The sequence below is a fragment of the Cydia pomonella genome, chromosome 6 (genome assembly GCF_033807575.1).
Source record: "Cydia pomonella isolate Wapato2018A chromosome 6, ilCydPomo1, whole genome shotgun sequence".
NCBI lineage: Eukaryota > Metazoa > Arthropoda > Insecta > Lepidoptera > Tortricidae > Cydia > Cydia pomonella.
In genome coordinates, this window is record NC_084708.1 from 1126410 (window position 1) to 1150329 (window position 23920).

A 23920-nucleotide genomic window follows, 5' to 3' on the forward strand; every position below is an offset into this window, starting at 1 on the left:
TAAAAAGCATATTTAAGTTATGTTATGTGTTATGCCCATATATGTTTAAATATTAAATAGCTTATCGAATGAAAACCGGTAGAGGGTAAATAAATCGATTAATATCGTTTTTAACTGTTCATTAATGAACGTATCGTTTTTTGTGAGAATATAATTCCAATTGCATTACGAGTATCGCAAGTGAGACAATATTTTAGGCCCGCGTAGTGCATTTCAAAAGCTTTTATTGAAAGAGAATTTTGTACTGGTGTATAAATAAATAAATAATAAATAAATATTATAGGACATTATAACACAAATTGACTAAGACCCACAGTAAGCTCAATAAGGCTTGTGTTGTGGGTACTTAGACAACGATATATATAATATATAAATACATACATAGAAAACACCCATGACTCAGGAACAAATATTCATGCTCTTCACACAAATAAATGCCCTTACCAGGATTTGAACCCGGGACCATCAGCTTTATAGGCAGGGTCACTACCCACTAGGCCAGACCGGTCGTGTATCGGTGGCGTAGCTAGCGTGAGTGGCACCCGGTGCAGAAATTGTGGATGTGACCTCAAAATTCAATCAAAATTGTTAAAATATAGCATATATAGCGGGTGGCGTCGCTGGCGCGGCGCGTGCGCGGCAGCGCCAACAGTCTCCTTGCCACAGTCGCGGACAGGGTAGATGGCGCTTTCTGGCAGTACTGGAGTAGCCTACATGCCCATAATAATCAAGCTAGACTGTACTACATTATAAAATAAAATAGTTATTAATATAGGTTTAGTATATTAGGTAATAAGTTACTAATATAATATAATATAATATGGAAATTTAATTCTGAAATAAATGTTTATTTAATTTTATATCCCATAGCCCAGAATTTAGCTCAACAGCCTACTTAATTTTAGATTCCGCTAACTCTCAATAGTCCTTACACCCTGGCGGGTGTTGCCTTCCGCTGTGAAAAAAAAAATACTCTCCCATAAAAAATGTCAAGGTCGGACAGCCAAAAATATGAAACAGCCAATTTTTTTTTCGCGATTTCGTATTTGTTCCCATAGTAAAAGTTGCTCATTATAACCTTACAAATTAATAAATTAATAGATATTAATTTGTAAATTTGTAAAGCGACCAAGAATTGAAATATGCCATACGACTAAATAAATTATAACCTTTATATTCAGCCCGTATTATTGCAAGTGACTAAATAGACACCCTATATTTATTTTGCTCTTCAAATATAATTGTTAAGGGTCACAGATATACTGGTGGTAAAATCGCCAATGTAAATATGGCAGCTCATCGAAATACCATTTCAGTTATTATGACTATATTACGCTCCTGGCCTTACACTGTTTGTAACTCGTTCTCGAAGGTGACTTGCGGAGACACGTTTTAATTGTTTTAATGTTTATTTTACTACATTTTTACGTAAAAATGTAGTACTTATTGAGTACTTGGCAGTTAGCAGATTTAGTCTTGTGTCAGTGATAATGATAGGACTAAGATATAGCTTGTTTTAGTGAAAGTCACTTTTCCCTAAGTCGTACAACATACATTGTTTGGCAATAGCTTTGTAGATGCAAAATTCAGCTATGAGCACCTTAGGACGGGCCTTCGGGCACTAAGAATGGTGCTAGTTCAGTGGTGTAAGGCCGGCGCCCCACTGCAGCGCACGCGATGTACACGACCCACGTTCCTATACAAAATTTCGTGGGCTTGCCCACGGTTTGTATTAAAACGTGGGCCGTGGATGTAGCGTGCGCAGCAGTGGGGCGCCGGCCTAATTGTCTTATTCGAGCCAATCGTGCAGTCTAACGCAACTAGTTGCGACCAATAGCGCGCGTGATGCGAACTAAACGCCAAAACCACCCAAATAACACTAGACCCTACTCATAGTGAACACGAGTTCCTACCGGTGAGTAAGGTTGCCAGAGCTCAACGAGGGGGGGTGGGTTTAGGGTCGGCAACGGGCATGTAACTCCTCTGGAGTTGCCGGCGTACATAGGCTACGGAGACTGCTTACCATCAGGCGGGCCGTATGCTTGTTTGCCACCGACGTAGTATAAAAAAAAAGAACTCATCAACCAATCGCGTTGCGGCGTTAGACTGCACGATTGGCTCTAATTCGTGTGCGTGATACCGCTGTACAGGGGCGCAGACGCAGCAGAGGGGCATACATTGTAAGTAAGTAAATATTCTTTATTGCACCAACAATTATACATTTTACATACATGTAAAACTACAAATGAATTTTAAAGGAAAATAGATCCAGGTAACAACAGGCGGTCTTATCGCTAAAAAGCGATATATAAAATATATTATATTGTATGTAAAATTTGAGGTCTAGGCGGGGGGGAAATGCCCTGCATACCTGCCTACGCCCATGTGCGGCTCTCTGATTTTTGAGCGGTGGTGCCGGTGGTAAGTGTCAAGTGACGATTTGATCAAAATTGACGGTATCGTGTCGCTGTGGCATCTTATACAAGCATTGTTCTACGGAAGGTGGAGATAAGGAACGAAATCTCCATGTACCAAGAAGTGTCATCAAAAAATTTAAATAGGTGGCGCTACAATACCTAGAGTACTTGAACAAAAAAAACAAATCATAGACAGCGCAATTCACTCCGTCAATAACGCCTAGGTTCTTAGCAACTCTAGCGTTACTCTGGAGAGATTTGGAACTATTATTTATAGCTGACAGCTGGACACTTTTGCAACTGTTCTACCATAAGAGATGCCACTCCTCTTAATTCCACACTCCATACATTGTTCAAATACGGTAAGACTCGATACGAAATATGTGCAGTAACTTCATCCGACTAATCTGTCACGCGTGCGAACGTGACCGCGCACGCACTAGCTATTTACGTCTTATCACAAGTCTGCTACTTTGACCTCGTCGTAGTTACTATATTTACAGTCTTTTAACTTCTTGCGCAAACGTAGACATTTCAAATATTTTCTTCAAAAATTGATTCTATCTTTATTTATTTTTTATTAGCCTATTTGAGTGTGTATAAGGGAGAAGTAGAAGAGGGAGCTGGAAGGGGTAGACCTCGGCGGACTTTCTCTGATCAAATCGGGGAAATCCTGAAGAAAGGCCAGGTCAAGAGCACCCTAAACCGACGAGCGTGTATGAGGAATGTCATGAAAGTGAAGGAAGCGAAAGAGGTACGTCAGGATCGTAGCAAGTGGAAATCCGTGGTCTCTGCCTACCCCTTCGGGGAATAGGCGTGATTATATGTATGTATGTATGTATGTATTTGAGTATCCCACTACTTGGCAAAGGCCTCTCCCCTGGTTCTCCATAACTCCTGATTTTGTGCTTCCTCCGGCCAGTTGTAAAGGAAGGTGATGGCTGAGATACACGTCATACTCGTGAACGGGTGCTGTTTGTGGAGACCGGTCTGTTTAAGCTTACACGGGGTACAGGTTATGTTAAAGTATGTAACTTTACTTTTGAGTGACATTAACGTGAGACACTTCATTCGGTTCTTGTCTGTTTTAATTTTTTTGTCTTTTAATTATTTATATAAGAATTCAAGCCTTGGCGACCCTCTACATCTCTAAGGATAATTTAATATATATTTTTATATTTTATCTCTGACACTTAGAGACTTATACATCTCTAAAGAATTTTAGTATTTTATGGTTTTATTTTTTTATCATAGTTTTTTTTGTGTAATTTGACATTTAGAGACAGTATACATCTCTAATAAAGTATTTATTATTTCATAGATTCGATATTTGTAATTGTTTTTTTTTTTAATTTATTGTTTGTAAAAATGGACATGTAAAAGTGCCCCTGTGGCCTATTTGCTGAATAAATGTTTGATATTTGATATTTGATATTTGTCATAGTCGTCTCGCCATCTCCTCCTGGACCTGCCCCGCCCGCGCCTCTCTACTGGCATCCACTTGGTCGTTATGTTAGCCCACCTATCAGGATGCATGTTGCATGCGATAGACGTGGTCGGCCCAGTCCCATTTCTCTCCAGCCCCGAAACTATTATTATTATATATAATTTAAAATTAAGTAAATATGTCACTTACGGAACTTAATAGTTTGTAATGGTTTTTAATTGTTTATTGTTTGTTGATAGTTATAATGTTTGTAAATATACACAACAAAATAATAATGTTGAAATAAACACGCGTCGCTTTAGATTATGAATTTAACAACAAGCAATCGATATACCTACAGACACATCGTCTAAGCTAAGATTGCACTGTCTTTGACGTGACAAAGTGAGGAAGTAGCACAAAAAATTGTGATATGAACGAAGATGATGATGATGAAGTATGAACATTTAAAAAAATGTCAAGTTTATGGCGACACTCAGAGTTAGCTTAGTTTAAATAAATAAATATTATAGGACAGTATTACACAAATATATCTTTAACCCGAAATTGACTGAGCTCCCACAGTAAGCTCAAGAAGGCTTGAGTTGTGACAACGATATGTTTATAATTTATAAATACTTAAATACATGATAAAACCGTGAATCAGGAACAAATATTCGTGCTCATCACATAAACAAATGCCCTTACCAGAATTTGAACCTGGAACCATCGGCTTCATAGGCAGGGTCATTACCTACTAGGCTAGACAGGTTTGACTCTACCCTTGTTTTTGATGATAGCCGTCACTTTTGAGGTGTACCAAAATACCAAATAAGGAAAAGCGAAAATTTCATTTATTAAATGCGCGTTTGACTACTATGTTATATATTATATACACTAAAGTGTACCTCCATTTCAGAATCGTTTAATTTAGTAGATACTGGAGGAATATTTATACTATGTTTTGAGGACAAGAAGGTAGTATAATTTTTCACGATTTACTTAGTTGAGCTTGGATAACGTATTTTTATATCATTCATTCATTCATTGTTATCATTGGAATTAGTTGTGTAACATGGTTATATAGCTATTGTAGCTATAGTGTCATATATACTTATTCGTAATACCAAGACACACAAACACACACACATACAAACAAACAACAACAAGACAACAACAACAACAACAGTTTGTGTACAAGATACAAATACATATTTAAAAAAAAATATGTATACCTACCACTTAAGTTTTCTCTTGAAATAAAATAATGAAAAATGAAATAAATAAATAAGCTACCTACATTATACGTACGTAAATGTTTTTAAAAATGTACTTATTATTGTCTCAGAGAAAAGAAAACAATATTTTAAGTTGAAAATTATTCATTGATTACAAGAGTTCATTGGTAAGTAGGAAATGAAATACTCAGAGGGTAATGACATAGGAATAAATTCATTGTTGGTACATATGTGTACATGAACCGTTGAACCCACTTGTATAGTAGAATAGTGGTGTAGCCATTTATGAAGATTATCTTTATAATAAAAATTCAGCTTGCATTTTTGTAATATGAAGTTGGGAATAAACCAAAAGCATAACATATAAAAATCTATAATTATCTTCAGTTCTGACAATACTAGTTAAGTATCGGGTAAATTATACTTGGAATCAACGTCCTTATTGACTGGACTAATCTGTCGCCCCACAATAGTACCCCTAGTGCAAATTTACGTACGGGTTTGCGTTAAGTCTCATTTTGTATGGGATTTAGACACAGCGCGCCAAGCGGGACGTTTTGGAAACTCAAAATCCCATTTAAAATGACACTTAACGTAAACGCGTACGTCACGTTTCCCTATCGAATAAATTTCTACTAGGGGTGCAGGTGTCTTTCCCTTATTATATTTAACGCGAAAAGGAAACTGAAGAAACCTACAAAATATTCCTAATATATAAAATAGTTTGCACTACACGTTTGGTAAATCGGTGCTCAGATTATTTTGAGTCGGAAAAACACTGCGTTAAATGTTTTTGATACATGAACATTTTTGACGTAAGACAAGGTGAAAATTACACCTTTTCAGCAAGTCATTGGTAAAGAAAATATCACTCATATTCCAATGAATATGAGTGATATTATCTTTACCGATTCTCTGGTAAAGATAATATCACTCATATTCATCGAAGAAAGAGAGGTAGAGTCAATGGCAATCCATTGCAGCGTAAAAATTAAGTCTAGTTCTCCAGACAAAATAGTAAAAATATCTAAAACGTCATTCGAAACAACCGTGAAAATTTACAGTCATCATACAAATCACCAGTCATTCTATTGTTTCACGAAACACTTCTTACCATCGTACAAATTGGCTTTTATTGTTAATTCCGCTGTAGATAACTCTTTATCATGTGTTTAGTTACATTATCAGTAACGTCAGAACCACCTGTTTAAACTCATACCACAAAACACTTCACAAAACATAACCTCAAACCAAAATAAAATTTCTCAAAAAACACGAAGAAAACTGGCTGAAAACTAACCAACCGTACTTTGTAAAAATTAAAAAGAAATGGAATTCGAAATTCGAATTCGCGTTGGCGCGAAAATGCGAGGCGCGCGGTCGACGCGCGTTGCGTGCCGCCAGCGAGACGTTAATGCGCGGAGCCGGCCCGGTTTGACTGTTGATAAGTTAACTGGTTGTTTAAACGATTGGAAGATGGTTAATTAGGCAGGTAAAAGGTTGGTGATGTAAGATGACGTGATATTTGCACGATGGGTTTGGTTAATTATTTGTACAGTGTTTTAGTGATAATTATATGTTACAAAATTATAGAGAGTATCATGATATATAAATACTACAGGTCTGGACTATGAACCCGATGGTCCTGGGTAAAAAATGGCAAGGGCATTTATTTGTGTGATGTGCACCGATATTTGTACGACGATACGACGACCGGTCTGACCTCGTGGGTAGTGCCCTGCCTATGAAGCCGATGGTCCCGGGTTCAAATCCTGGTAAGGGCATTTATTCGTGTGATGAGCATGGATATTTGTTCCTGAGTCATGTGTGTTTTATATGTATTTAAGTATTTATAATTATTTATATATTATATATATCGTTGTCTAAGTACCCTCAACACAAGTCCTATAATATTTATTTATTTATATTTATTATTTATTTGTTCTCGAGTCATTTTTCATGTATTATATAGTATAAGTTTTGTAAGTATTTACCCCCTTATTCATAATCGTGTACTAAAGTTACGATGCCGCTAATCATCGTTTGTCCCTTTCCGACGTATTGGTATGATGAAAAGGGACAAACAATGATTAGCGGCATCGTAACTTTAGTACACGTTTATGAATAAGGGGGTTAGTGTTTTTGCTTTGTTTTAATATCTTTGCCTGAGTACCTACAACACAAGCCTTCTTGAAGTTTGTTCAACTCTGTTACTGTGGGGGCTTAGTCAATTTGTGTAAGGATGTTCGATATTTGTTTATTTATTAAATACAAAAAGTGCCAATTTACTCTTGGATTTGGGCTTGTTTCACGTCGCCATATTGACTTTTTAAGTGTTCAATACTAATAAACCTGTCCGCTTTTAAACAAATTCCATAAAGCCAAATCGATCTTACAATTGATGTCAAAAATATCACATTTTGTTATAACTTGCCTGTGCATCTCTCTAATACTTATACACTTACTGAGGGCTTACCGCGAACTACGTTCGACGTATTGCCTCCCTGTCACACTTACGTACGAATTTACAAGTGCGACAGAGAGGTAACACGTCGAACGTGGTTCGCGGTAGGCCCTCTGGTGCAAGCGAGATACGCTGCGAGTAATAACATATCAATAACAATAGTGACAGCTTATAGTATCAATATATATTGATATTATAAACTGAATAACAGGTTTTGGAGTTCGAAGTCGGCTTCTGATTTATCGTGATCGTTGCTTACAACAATGTAACTCTGAATTAGTATGTTACAATGTAACTTGTAATAAATTGAAGCTCCATGCGGTCCTGTAACCGGATCTGGTTTTAAGGTAGCATTAAGTTATAGTCCTATAAAATTAATTTAATATAGGTAATATTAAGTCTAGGTCCTTATTTAATTTTTTGCTCTAGCTGTTTTTTTTTTAATTTAAAAGTTGCTTGGTTTGTCTAAGTATCCTTGAAATAAAATTGCTGCTAGCTTTATTTGCTTGCATAGGCTTTTTAGGTACGTAAATATAATATAATAAAATACAGTGTGTCCGTAGCCATTGGACAAAGCCGAAATGTACATATGCATTAGGGTATTTAGAACCAGTGTACAAAGTATCATAACAACCGGTGTGGCGGTTTCGAAGAAAATAACAAATTACCATTTTTTTACTTTGGAGCAGCCTGTATGTGTTAGTTGCTCCTAAGGTGATATCCTCAAAGAATAGTATGGAACCTTCTTCGACCTTTTTGATTATCTTTTTTATTTATGACACTAATAAGCTTCTGACTTTTGAAAAATGTCATCATTATCAAATATTTCGAACAAATTGGCAAAAACACTGCCAAAGATTAACACAGTGTGTTTCTTTTTGTAGTCGATTAATGCAAATAACTTTTGTTCGAAAAAAAAGATTTTTTTTATCTTTTATTCTTATTAAAAAAATATTAATGTCAGAGCATTCCTGAGATTTCAGGGTTTGTCCAATGGCTAAGGTCACCGTGTAATCTAGAGGTTATTTTACACGTAATGTGAAAATGGTGTATGCAATGTTCATACATTAATTTGGAGGTATGAATATAACTTCTAATTTTGACGTATAATGGTGACAAGAGAATGGCTGCTAATAGTCATAAACTTATACATATGTAATGAATGTGTCATATTTGCCCATAAGAACAAAAAATATGTTTTTGCTTTGTTTTAATTGTAGGTAAGTACCAATAACAATATGTATAAAAAGCGGTGTCAGTTTTTTAGTTAGTCTAGTCAGGCCACCGAATTATTTTACAAAAAATGGCGGTTGTTGTAGTTTTAGGTATAATTGTAAATAAAATTGTTATTTTTTATATTTATGTGATGGTAGTTATATTGTTGTTTTAGATATAATTTTAAATCAAATTGTTATTTTATAAAATATTTTATATTAAGGCTAGTTAGTAAGATTTGCATGCTGTGCATGAACGGCTAAGAGGATGGACTTTCTTGCAAATATAATGTACCAACTTTTGCAACTTCTTTTTTTTCAAATAAATTATTATGAATTATGAATTAATAAAAGACAAGAAATAATGGGAAAATATTGTGCCGTGTGTAATATGATTACGTACTTATGCCTTAATATTTTTCACATCGCATGGGCACGGTGACAGCTGTCATTTCTATACAATATAACCTTAAGGAGGAAAACGGCCTCAATGCCTTAGATACCAAACGCCAACAACGTAAAGAGAGACCGAAGCCCTCTTACACGTATACATACAACGCGTCTGGCCAACTATATTGTAACACCTGCAAAAGAGTCTTTAAGACCAAGTTCGGCCTAGCCAGCCACATTAGGGCCCATAATCGGCGTAATCCGTAATTGCTGAGGTCGCCGTCATCGAAATCGATGAGGAGGACTATATATATAACCTTAAACACAAAATTGTATTGAGATTCCTCACATACAATATAATAATTGGGTATGGGATGGGATTGGGTTACAAACAATATTATTCAATTTAAGTTATAACAGCACGACCATTTCTATTCAAATGAAATTGTTATTGTTTTATAAGGACTCACTGTGTCGTGTTCCGCATAGAAATGTGTCATTTCGCCAAGCTACATTAAACGGAGAATAATCCGGGCGAATGTAATGGTTCTATTCTATTGAAACAAGTTACAACTTGTAAAGCTACTAAAAAAAATATTATTTGAAAATTGACCCTTAACGGAAAAAAGTGTGTGAAAATAGGGTTAAAGGTTTTATTGACTGCTAGAAAGTCGCGGGAAATAAAGATAGTGTAGTATTGTTTTAAATAATGTAAGAAAAAAATCTGTATACAATGAAAAGGAATAAGATATTTCTTGCAACAAAATAACCTTCAAAAATAGGTAAACATCGTTTAGGTCACTCTGGTCACTTGTTTAATCCACTTAATTCCGCGCCTAATCAAGCATTACTCGTAGTCGTCTCAGTGACGAACTGCAAACCTGTCAGTTAATCCTAAATCCCCGGTTAATCCAGCAATGTTAAGTATGTGCCACCGGGCCTTCGTTTTCCCGGTTTTTTCTCGCAAGAAATAAGCAGACGTTCTTCTTAATTACGCGTACGTCTGTTAATTAGGTTTTATTGCGTTAATCCGATATTATCGTCCTATCCTAGTTAAAGTAAAGTTTATAGTTGTGATGAGAATAATGTGTAATTGTGTTCGACCATAGAAATGGATGAAGAATGATTAAAAATATTTATGATAAAACATTCCTGCACTGCATTCATATGCGCGTGATGCGCGCCATGATATAAACAGTAAATATGAGATAAATAGAAAGAAAGAGAGAGATAGAGACACGCAGGAATGATATCATTTTGACCGATTTATTTAGACTACAAAAATTTCCATATTTTGGAATTTTCTTTCTTCCTAGCGTTGTCCCGGCATATTGCCACGGCTCAAGGGAGCCTGGGGTCCGCTTTGACAACTAATCCCAAGATTTGGCGTAGGCACTAGTTTTTACGAAAGCGACTGCCATCTGACCTTCCAACCCAGAGGGTAAAACTAAGCCTTGTTGGGATTAGTCCGGTTTCCTCACGATGTTTTCCTTCACCGAAAAGCGACTGGTAAATATCAAATGATATTTCGTACATAAGTTCCGAAAAACTCATTGGTACGAGCCGGGGTTTGAACCCGCGACCTCCGGATTGCAAGTCGCACGCTCTTACCGCTAGGCCACCAGCGCTTCATTATTTTGGAATACTTAATACATATTTAATTTCTTTTTTTTTGTAGTTTTACATGTAAAATGTATTATGATTGGTGCAATAAAGAATAATTACTAACGTTACGTTAAAAATCTCGATACAAAAAGACCTATATTTATTGCACTTGAGAGTGACGTTATCAACGTACTACGCAAAGATAACAGACTGTAGACTCATATGAGTTGGCTGTTCCTATGTTTACAGAAGGCTGGAGAAAGATACTAGTCTCGAATGTTCTAAAATTGGTCCAAAATCCAAATATTATTAATGCGTATTTTTATCATAAGTAAGAAGTATATTTTCCTACACACCTTAGGTGTAGTAATCGATTGGATTCGATTTCGAAACTCACCTACAATGTATCGAACACGTTTGAATCCACGTGTTTCATTTGTTATGTATTTTTAAGGGCTCCTTCGTCAAATTAGTTTTTATATTTCATTGATAGACAAAACAATGAAAATTACATGAAGCTAGGTCGTTACATTTTTATAGTTTATTTAATCAGTTTTTTTTTAATTACATTTCAATGTTTTTTTTATCCTTACACATATTGAGCATGGTGGCTAGAACAAGAAACTAGAGGAAGTTCCTAGGGTTGAGCTACATGGTGCCGCCCTGAGGAGAGTAGAGCGGTTAAACTACCTGGGTCAATGGCTCACCGAAAGCCTTAATGACGATCCTGATTTGGAACGAGAGCGCAGGGCGTTGAAGATGCAATATGCTGGTGCGCAGGTTTGCAAAGTGTAGCAATGACGTAAAGGTTACACTTTTTAAAGCTTATTGTCAGTCTCTTTATGCTTGCAGCCTGTGGACCAGCTTCTCGCAGCGATCGTACAATGCGCTGCGTGTGCAATATAATAATGCGTTTAGGATACTGATAGGTCTGCCTCGGTACTGCAGTGCGTCGGGGATGTTCGCCGACGCCCGTACGGATGACTTTTACGCTATTATGCGTAAAAGAGCGGCATCCCGGCAACAGTCTGGGAAATCCCATTCTATATTCCAAAATCTAGGTAAATACCTACTTAATAAACAATGCTCCCACCAATCGGGCACTCTCACTCCTAAACGAACTATCAATCCAAAGACCTGATGTTGATGTCTTTTATGACTCACCAGGATCGTTCTCCACAGCTTTATATATGTTTTTGAGTGATTGTACCTAGTTTGTAATGTTTAACTATTTGTGGATATTATAAATAATTCTAATTATTAATATTATTATTTAACATGAAAGCGCTTTGGTACCTGAACTGTAAGCTTGTGTGTTGCATGAATAAACAATAAAGAGGGATTTTTGTATTGCAAATGTTGTGTTGTGTCAATAACATAGTAAAAAATCACGAAGACTAGAAAATATTTAGAAGTGGAAAAACATTTTCTCTTTTCGTATTGACGACCGGTCTGGCCTAGTGGGTAGTGACCCTGCCTATGAAGCCGATGGTCCCGGGTTCAAATCCTGGTAAGGGCATTTATTCGTGTGATGAGCATGAATATTTGTTCCTGAGTCATGGGTGTTTTCTATGTATTTAAGTATTTATAGATATTTATATATTATAAATATCGTTGACTAAGTACCCTCAACACAAGCCTTATTGAGCTTACTGTGGGACTTAGTCAATTTGTGTAATAATGTCCTATAATATTTATTTATTTATTTTTATTTATTTACAAGTACGTTATATACGAGTATTTTCCTCTTAACGGGTTTTCCTGCAGTTAGAAGGTTATGATAGCTGTAATCATTTTCTTTTCATGATCACAGGTAAAATGCCTTCTCAACTGCAATATCACGTGCACTACATGTTGTTAACTTCCCTGACTGTTAGATTGTAGGGCTAATAGCAAAGGAAATGACCGTGGAGTTGCTGTAATGGAACTGATTATGATAAGAAAGATGACTAGTATACATCATACATTAGCCAGTTACTTAGTCACTACGACCCATACACAATATACATATGTTCACTGTTTGTGAACAGCATAGAGAAATAAGTAAGCATATTTTATTTTTACAGTACATATGGTCTTACTTTACCGCACTAGTGCGAAAATTAGCATATTACGTTACTGTGTCGAACATTTAAAGGGCCATATGTACTGTAAAACGTTAAAAGGTAATTTGCAACTCGTGTCGATTTAAAACACTCCCTTCGGCCGTGTTTTAACTTATCGCCACTCGTTTCTGATTTCCCATTTTTCGCACTTGTATCGTAATGTACCAGCGGCGGATCGTTCAAAGAACTCGATTCCCACCGGCTTGTTTAATTTCAGTCCGTTGTCAGTCCGTCCGTTACTGTCACAATCGGTTCATGGAGAAAAGGAAAGCAAAATTAGCTCCGGGTTCCCTACGAATATTTGTGACGCGCCGCCACTGTAATGTACTATTGTAGTCAACATTTAGCGTCAAGTAGCAGATTGATATACCGCTACTTAGATGTATCTAGTGTCGCGACTGACGGAAAGCGTATTGCTAAACAATTTACAACTAATATTACAAGCCGAAGGAGTTGATAATAGAGTTTCGGTTAATCCGGTTATAATATTAGCTGAAAATTGTTGAGCATTAGAATTTTCGTTCGTCGCGACATCTATTGTCAAGTAGCAGTACTGAATCCGCTATTTGACGCTAGATGTCGACTACAAAAATAATAAGCGTTTCGGGAAGAAAACGGTTTTTTTTACAACAGTTACCGTCGCCCATGGACACCTGCAGAACCAGGGTTGCAAGTGCATCGCCGTCTTTGAGATGAGTACGCCCTTTTTTTGAAGGTTTGAACCACAAGGTCGTATCGGTCAGGAAATACTGCAGGCGACAGTTCATTCCACAGTTTAGCTGTGCAATTCAGGATGTTTCTGGAGAAACGCACAGTTGAGGACTGCCAATGCCAACCATCTAAGTGGTGGAAATGTTGTCGCGAATAATAATTGAATTTCTATCTGGGAACTGAGCAAAGTAAAGTACCAATCAAATTTGCTGTATGGTTAAAAATGGTGTATTCCCATCTGTCCCCGCCGGGCACTGATGGGGATAGGCGCTACATACAAATCATTCCCATTAATGCCCGCCTCTTGTATGGCGGTGGTTACGTAGGCCAGCACAATTGGGAATACACCTTAAAAATGTATAAGTAACTAATTCATGTTAAATTGATATACGTTAAACCATAAAGCACACACCAATCACAGACAATTAAACTTTCATCCACTTACATAACTTTTCTTAGAAAGTTATTGTTTCGTTCAAAATTCATCACGTGCATTTCATATCGACTTCCAATTTCAAAAACAAAAAAACGTAACTGCAATGCTATTGCAACTTAACTCCATCATTTCGTATTTCGAACAAGAGGAAGTGTAACTTACGCAAAGTCGTGTGTGATCGAATTTTTTATGCAATTCTAGACTGTAATTGAAAATTGAAAAGGTTGTTTTTCGTAAAGTAGAGCTCATAATATGTGAGCTCTGGAAATTGAGAACTGAGACAAATCAATTCAGTTAGCTGATAACCTTTCGATTTTCTTGGAGGTTAAGTGAACAATGAGAGGTGTATATAGTTTATACTGAAATAGCTTAGATGTCATATATTTTTCGCGACCTCTCTGATCTAGTCAATAGTGACCCTCCCTATGAAGCCGAAGGTCCTGGGTTCTAATCCCGGTAAGGGCATTTATTTGTATGATGAGTATATTTATTCCTTTTGACCACCGGTCTGGCCTAGTGGGTAGTGACCGTGCCTATGAAGCCGATGATCCCGGGTTCAAATCCTGATAAGGGCATTTATTCGTGTGATAAGCATCGATATTTGTTCCTGAGTCATGAGTGTTTTATATATGTATTTAGTTATTTATATATTATATATATCGTTGTCTAAGTACCCTCAACACAAGCCTAATTGAGCTTACTGTGAGACTTAGTCGATTTGTGTAATAATGTTCTATAATAAAAGACAGCAATTTTTCCAGTTTTAATTTTATTCTAAGCTTTAATAGCATCTTAAATTAGATAATCGTATCATTAAATGTATTAAGCGGGTTATTTGCTTATTATATTACAAGCTTTTATTTAGTTTCACGTTGCGTTGTCTGTGTGTCTGTCTGTAATCAAATCTTGCAAGTTAAATTTCACCCTCTTCCCGGTTTCTGATTGAGCTGAATCAGAATCAGAATCAGAATTGTTTATTGCACTCATGTTAGTGTACAGTTCTGTAAAACTATTTAATAGGGTTCATGTGGAACTGTCCACATGAACCCTGTAAGGGTATAGCAATATTCTTAAAACTAACTTATGAAATAACATGCATCATGGGCATAAGCCAATTAGAAAGGGCTGGTGTATGATATATATATATTTGTATGTCTTATTTGTGCCGGTAACGTTATTCGTCCATAGTATCGTTAAAAAAATCATTTAATGTGTAGTACGCTTTTTTTACTAGATAAGTTTTTAATGAATTTTTAAAGTTACTAAAATTATTTATTTCTTTAATTTCATTTGGGATTGAGCTGAAATTTTGCATACATGTACAAATCGGGTGACAATGCAATATTATGGTACTATCGAGCTGATCTGATGATAGTTATGATGGAGACAGGATATGGGAACTGTGTGATACAACAACGAAACCTAATTGTGTTTAGGGTTTTTTGAATTGTCTCGATGCGTATTAGTTGTCTGTAGAAAGAAAAGTACAGTTAGCTATAAAATGTTGTACCAAAAATAAAATAACGTTGCCAAAAACTTTTACGGTACACGTCGCGCGCTCAATCCGTAGACACGATGCAGTCGGTGCTCCAGTCGAAGATCCTCAAAAACGGATCGAAATATGTCGAGCGTTTAAAATCGTTTTCATATGTTTGAATCACACAGGAGTTTAAAATATTTAAAACCATTATATTCAGTAACTTGACTACTTTTTCGTGCAAGAACTTCAAGAAAACATCCAATTGGTTAACTAAGACGGTTAAAATGTTATCATATAAACGCAGCAATATTCCATCGTCGTGGTAACCGCCTTAGAGATTCTCATTTTGATTGATTGATTGTTTGATTAAATAATTACGAGTACAAACAAGATTAAAATGATAATTTCGTAATTTTACAAAATAAATGCCATACAAGTTTGCCTTTAAAAAACCGAACAAGTGCGAGTCGGACTGCCCCACCGAGGGTTCCGTACTTTTTAGTATTGCCGTTATAGCGGCAACAGAAATACATCATCTGTGAAAATACAACTAGACAGTTGAATCACGGTTAGCCTGGTAACAGACGGACGAACAGTGGAGTCTTAGTAATAGGGTCCCGTTTTACCTTTTGGGTACGGAACCCTAAAAAGTAAGTAATTAGTCGAATTCTAGGTACATTTTTGCAAATCTAGCCGCGAATTTCTTAAATATCCAGTTAGGTAAACAGTTCAAAGTTGACTTATAATTGCAGTATGTTTATTTTGATTTTACATACGTACGGTTGTTACGGAATATGAAAGTAAAACGAAATGGCAAATTATTCGTCGAATGTGAATTGTTTGATTCATATGGCAAGCGTGACTGATAGCTAGACATACCTAACTAGTATTTAAATATAAACAAGGAAATGATTTCCAAAACTAAACCTTGGTGCCTATCTCTTTAATTAGTGATGTTTTTATATACAACAAACGTTACACTAAAATATCGTTGTCATTATCACGTCTATTGACGTTTTTTTTAATGACATTGTAGGCAAGCGAGCAGATGAATCACCTGATGGTAAACTATTACCGTCGCCCATGGACACCTGCAACACAAGGGGTTGCAAGTACGTGCCTTCAAGTTGGGAGCACTCTCTTGAAGGTTTGAAGGTCGTATATTCCATAAAAAGAGAAACACGGACATACGAGAGAAAACTGGCAATATAGACGCTCTACCATACGCACAAAAACTAAAATGGAAATGGTGTGGCCACGTAGCACTTTCAAATAAAGAAAGATGGGCAAAAATAACCACGCTATGGCGTGACCCCGGGACCAGAAAACACGGGAAGCCCAAAGTAAGGTGGACCGATGAAATAGCGGCTACAGCTGGCAAATATTGGCCACAGAAGGCCAAGGATAGAAATACTTGGCGAAAACTGGAGGAGGCCTCTACCCAAAGAGGGGTCTTTACGAGTAAACTTAAAATATAAAGAAACTTTATATCTATTTAACATATACTGTAATCTCGCAGAGGATCAATAAAGACTTTTTATTATTATTAAAAAAAAGAATATATTCAATGGCCGGTCTTTAAGATGAGAGTACGCCCTTTTCTTGAAGGTTTGAACCACTTTTGAACTGTTTGAAGGTGTCGTATCGGTCCGGAAATACTGCGGGCGAAAGTTCATTCCACAGTTTAGCTGGGTGAGGCAGGAAGTTTCTGGGTAAACGCACAGTTGAGGACTGCCTACCATCTCAGTGGTAAAGACCAATAACATTACCTACAGGCAAACGATGATGATGAATTGTATAATTTACTTACATATATTTTGACAACCGGTATGGTCTAGTGGGTAGTGACCCTACGAAGCCGATGGTCCTGGGTTCAAACCCCGGTAAGGGGTATTTGTGTGATGAGCACAGATATTTGTTCCTGAGTTATGGACGTTTTCTATGTATTTAAGTATGTGTATATTATATTATGGTTGTCTAAGTACACAAGCCTTCTTGAGCTTACCGTGGGACTTAGTCAATATATATGTGTAAGTACCAAGACAGCCGAAGACACGTTGATAAAAAAAAATGAAAAGATGTAAGTACCTAACACAAACAATGGGCGTATACGTTGACGAAAAGAAAAAGTTTTTAATCAGAATAATGTTTAAAAAAACTTTATATTATGTAAGGTACATCACCAGCTGGTAAAGGCTGTCTTGATACTTCAAATACTGATTAGAAAGTTGCATTTTATCCACATGTGTAGCAAAGTAATCTGATGCAATTTTTTTGTTTTAGTTATTTGCTTATGCTAGCTGATAAATTTGACTTTATTCTTTATTTATTGCATCCATGGTTTGTTCAGGTGTTACATATTCGTAGTAGTTGTGAGTTTCACATGGACCCTGATAGGGTACAGCAATAGTCTTAAATCTAAGTTATGTACTTAAACGGGGTTTTATAACAATGGTTAGTTGATTTTATATTATACTATTATATACTATTTCAATTTTATGTCAAAAAATTCATTCACAACTGATCGTTCGGGTGGCGCCAGGTTATGCTTGAATCTACTTTCATATCTCCGAGGTTTGTCGACCGATTTTGGGAAAATATGAGGATATTTTCTGACAAATTTACAAATTTCTAATATATAAGTGACATGATGTTTTTTCATGAGAAATATTCACATATTAACGTTCATTTGGATTTCGCTCGCTCGGGAATCAATACTGAGTGTTTGAATAAATACTCGCACGAGCGGTTAAGCAACAACTTTGCTCCCTTGCAAAACAAATAACTATTATTCCATCCTGATTAATACGTAAAAATTAGCTAATAACTATTCTTGATGCCTCTATTGCAATCTGCTTTAAACGATATTGCGTATTTTAGTGTAGGTAACCAGATACAGCTAGTCGTAACCATCCGTTGATTCACCGTAAAATTAACAAATTGCTTAAAGAAGATGAGACGAATCCATTTATGCTATCGTATCAGATTTCCTAAAAAATAAATAAAAATAGGTATATACTTTCAGCAAATGCCAAAAAACGAAGACGTAGGTAACTACTTGAATTCGATTCACTTTCGACTTCGACTGTATTTATCGATTGGGGGAAACCAGTTACGTTTTACCTATAGGAAATTTACTCGTATTTTTAAAGCATATATACCTAGGTAAAAATTAATATGTGCATATGTTACCTAGTTATTTAATGACAAACCTAAAAACAAAATATACATAAGAAATCTCTTTCAGCGAACCTTATTATGTGTATAAATTCCCTAAAAGACACGTAATGATTCTTAATGTGAATTAGTATAGGGGAATACGAAGACAAAAAAATAATATAGATAGATTTTATTACAAAAAAATTAGTCAATCTGTAATTTTCACGGTCTAGATATTATTTGTGTTAAATAGTACATAATTATCACAATTTTCTTACCGTTTCCGATCATCGATCACGTTTTTCATATTCTGGAAATCAGTTTTCTACGGTAATAACCAGATGAAAGTATTCAATGATGTGAATACGTCGGGTCTCATACTCGTACATATATGCCATTGTGCAATAATAAGGTCAGGAGACAATGGGGGTTTCACCATAATACGTAAGCTTCATCTTTGGGTTTTTGCCAACAAACTAGATTACCGTGTTTTTAGGTTCGTTAATTTCAAGGGTGCATTCCTGAGCTTAAATTAAGTATCTTTCTCAAAGAAACCGGTATTCTAATTAACTTTATTTTAGAGATAATCCGGCGCCGACCGCGGCTGCTGGCCGAGCGGCGAGGGCGCACCAACCTGCTCACGAAGGCGCCGTTGACGCGCGCTGTGCGGACCCTTAACCTAGTAGCCGAGAGCATTGATTTGTTTTGGTGTTCTTTGACTGAATTCACAAAGTCTACATTGTTCACATTATGTTTATTGCGCCATAAGTTAAATTAATTTTTTGTTAATAGTTACACTATTGCCTTAGGTTTAGTACCTGTAAAGATAGTTGTAAGTGTGGAAAAAAATAATAATAAAATAAATAAATAATCAATGATTTATTTTTTCCTGATAAGGCCCTTACGAGAGTGTGAGAGTGTTTGTGCTGGTTCTATCATCAACATTTTCTGTTCATGATAATTATCTATTCAAAGGTTAACTGGAAGAAATGATGGGTGAGATCCCAACAACACTTTTGCAACTCCAAGTTTCTCATAGCATAGTATGTAGGTAAGTATAACGACCGGTTTGGCCTAGTGGGTAGTGGCCCTGCCTACGAAGCTTATGGTCCCGGGTTCAAATCCTGGTAATTCCATTTGTTCCTGAGTCATGGGTGTTTTCTATGTATTTAAGTATTTATAAATATTTATATATTATATATATCGACTTAGTCAATTTGTGTAATAATGTCCTATAATATTTATTTATTTATTTAAGTACTTACATTATTTTATCACATTAGCTTATTGTTAGAAAAAAAAAAATTATAAAAAAAAACTAGTTTGATCGTCGATCGCTAATAGTAACCCAATGAAAAAAGACCCTTTTACACCTCGCTCCCACGATAATATACCTCCAATCATAGTCATAAATATCTACTCATATTTATATTTTACCTCAGAAGCATAATGACTAAAATCGTTCATATGATTTTGAGCGGGACTGATGGCCAAAACTGAGCTGTTATAGGCTTTAATCACATTGAAATAAAGTCCAAAATTGGTCAGCCAATTGGCGAATATAATATGAGAGGCGTACTGCGTTTTATGGCCAGTTAAAAGTGCACTTAGGGACAATAAAACTGCAATGGATTTATGTAATAACATACGATTACATTAACATAATATTCCATATGAACTGAAATAAGTACCTACCTACATTTTCAATATCAAAAACATCGATATATGATCATTGATCAGCCAAAATGTATGGAACAGTCAATTTTTAGACGATTTTGCTGTTGATCCCGTATTTCAAGTTGCTCAGTATGATCTATATTGGATCTATCGTTTAATTAGAATTAACAATTAATTGATATTGGATCTTGCGATAAAAATAAATCCCAATAGATCCATTTATCATTTCAACTGGATCTATTACTAAAAAAAGTTCTCATTGCATCCATCGGCCCGAAGTTGGATCTATCTTGAATCTACTGGTTGGATCTTTAGAGAATGAAGGTCCATATATTCACCTCTCAAAATATGCATGAGGATTTCACTTAGTAAATTGTAGGTGTGTGAAGGATTCATAAACATTCAGTACAGTGAATATAACATTTTCCACATTCCCACGGTTTGCTGTACGATACAATACACACATACCTATACACACACGCACAGTATACATATAGTACGAATATGATCCGCAGCGGCGCGACAGTGCATTTTATGACCTCTTACTGTACACTGGCGGACAATTTAATTGGTACACTAAGATCGTTTTAAAATTGTTGTACTTTTTGAAATTTTCGGTGGTGTCATAGAGAACAGACACCAAATTTTAAATTTTACGACCAATTTACTAAGTGCTTTTCAAAATTATTTTGTTAAAGATTTTTGGCGGCGTCAAACGTGTAAATTGTAAAAGTCTAATATCATTATTCATAACCGTATACCAAAACTAACAAACTATGGATAATTCTTTCTCCCTATCCGTCATCTCGACATTCCCGTTTATTAGAAAGAGACAAAATTTAACAGAGGTTTGTAAGAGGTCACTAAAGTTTCAAGAATGGGTCAATCGTAGTAGATATATATCTTATCACGCAAATCTAGTATTACGAGATAGTCAGGTCTTATTTACTCAAAATGTCATCATTCAAAACTAAGATGGAGCCCTTTGCGTAAGATTCACACCTATTTGACCTACTTCACACATTAGTGCGAATATTACCGAGTTCACCAAAACGCCTTTTCATTTGCACGAGTTTATTTCTATTGTGTAACAGCATTTCGTGTTTATTTATTTAAATTAAAACAGGTTAGCGTAATATTTGTATAAGTGGAATCGTTGTCGAGGGGTTTGTTGTCAAAAACAGGTATTACATAAGTACAAAAAAAATGATTGGGATGAAAAACATAATTACTTAAGTTGGTTTATGAAATAAATAAATTCAAATTCAAATTCAAATTGAATTATTATAAATTAAATAGAATCGGTACTAAAATATAATATCTGGATTTTAAAATTTGATATATTTTAAAATCCAGTTATTTTATTAGAATTATATATATTATTGAAATTTTAAAAGAAATTAATTATCGAAAAAGATAATAGTACATTATTGCTGAGACCGGGAAAGGGCAATTCCAGGATGAGTTTCATTTTTTCATACCAAAAAAAAAAAAAAAAGTTATATTATATAGTCGTTGATTTTTATTAAGCAGTATTCGCATGATCATACACAACGGTCTTGCTAGAACGAGACATGTAAGGTCGTTTATCTTACTATCTCACACTATCCTATAGCTTGAAATGATAAATGACCGGGTCGTGTAGATGCGGCCAGCGACTATAATAATTGGATGTAAAAAAAACAATACAGTAATGAAATTCCCGTCCGCTAAAACACGACAATAACGGCTTGGTTTTTAGGGTTCCGTAGCCAAATGGCAAAAAACGGAACCCTTATAGATTCGTCATGTCCGTCTGTCTGTCCGATTATGTCACAGCGACTTTTTCCGAAACTATACGAAATATACTGTTCAAACTTGGTAAGTAGATGTATTCTATGAACCGCATTAAGATTTTCACACAAAAATAGAAAACCAATAAATTTTGGGGGTTCCCCATACTTAGATCTGAAACTCAAAATAATTTTTTTTATCATACCCATACGTGTGGATTATCTATGGATAGGTCTTCAAAAATCTATTCTATCTAGTCTATTTGTGAGTTCCTGTAATTGGCTCTGTACTACTATCAAAAAAGTTTAATGTATTTTTTAAAGCTGTTGGAATTCCTTGTATAAATAAATAAATAAATAAATAAATAAATAAATGATATTGAGGTTTCTAATATAATTTTTTTCTAAACTGAATAGTTTTGCGCGAGAGACACTTCCAAAGTGGTAAAATGTGTCCCCCCCCTGTAACTTCTAAAATAAGAGAATGAAACTTCCACCGAAAATTGGTTTGAACGAGATCTAGTAAGTTGGTTTTTTTAATACGTCATAAATGGTACGGGAGCCTTCATGGGCGAGTCCGACTCGCACGTGGCCGCTTTTTTTTAATTTGAGTTTGACCAGGAAGATGAACTTCCCGTACTATGTTTGCTACAATAAGGTGAACATTTCCGAACAATATTTTACAAAACGGGTAACTAATACCTATTTACCAGTAGGTAGGTATAACCTTAGGTCCGCCCTCTTAGTAAGTACACGTTATATAATGATGTGAGTGATATGACAGAAAAGAGGAGTTCCCAAGTTGATTGAAAGTGAAAACAATAAATTTCTAATGGAGGATGCCTAAGCATAATTACAATATGTTTGCATTACATTAGTTTATTTACTTTGACAAGATTATTGTGTGTCTATGCAGAGACGAAGTATTGGCATGGATAGCATGGTTTTCTATAAGATCGTGGGATTAGTGGTTGTTAATATAATTATAGGTTTATACATGTTGCTTAAGGTGTACCTACTCGAGAATAAAGTTCAAGTTACTCAGGGGTTTAATTACATTTAAAATTAACAATTTTACCCTGAGCAATTTTCCCCAATGGGCCACACCACAAAGATTATGCACCTAAAAATAAATGCGGCAGCGGCAAAATACATATACATTGTTTATTTGGATGAACTGCGGTGACGGTATCTGTAGGCACAAGCGTCTATGGGCTGCGTTTTTTACTTTAGAAGGGAAAGAGACATGACATGAAGATATAAACGTTTAATTTTTTAAAACCATGGTATTTTAGCTATTTTTTAATCTGTGGTTGACATGTTGCTGTTATGTTGGTATTATTTTCTTGTAGTAGTAGTAGTAAACTCTTTATAGTACAAAATGCATATTAAAAGTAACATATAATTAGTAAGAAGTACAAAGGCAAACTTATCCCTTCGAGAGATCTCTTCCAGTTAACCTTTGTAGTTGTTATGACTAAACTCGGTTTCGAGAGCCATATACGTGCTCATCAGAGGAAATTGTAAAGGCCGCCGTTGTCGGATACGACATGGAGGACTATATTCAATTCAATTCAATTATTTATTCATAAAATTTACATCATAAGCGTCACTATATATTTACTTACAGGTTACATGTATATAATAGATTTAATAATTTGGCCGCAATTAGGGCGTTCCGGATCCGGCCCTGAGCATGGGCTTATTTACTTTTCCAGTTTATAATTTATGCTGCATTTCAAATTACTGTTTATACATTTACAGTGCGTCTACATTTACAATTTATTGTATTTATTTAACATTGCTACATATTTGTTACAAGAAAA

General features: G+C 35.6%; 1 protein-coding gene across 6 annotated transcripts in view; it reads right to left on the reverse strand.

Annotated features, from left to right (window-relative positions):
• LOC133518613 (uncharacterized) overlaps positions 1 to 23920 on the reverse strand; it is a 218949-nt gene that overhangs the window by 74037 nt on the left and 120992 nt on the right. The window contains exon 1 of one of the 6 annotated variants that reach the window (XM_061852281.1): positions 6391 to 6523. The exons of 4 other annotated variants lie outside the window; for them this stretch is intronic. The gene's annotated coding sequence lies outside the window, so the exon portion shown is untranslated. Of the gene's footprint in view, positions 1 to 6195; positions 6524 to 23920 lie in introns of those variants that run through there. One more of the 6 variants, XM_061852280.1, reaches the window with a different exon arrangement.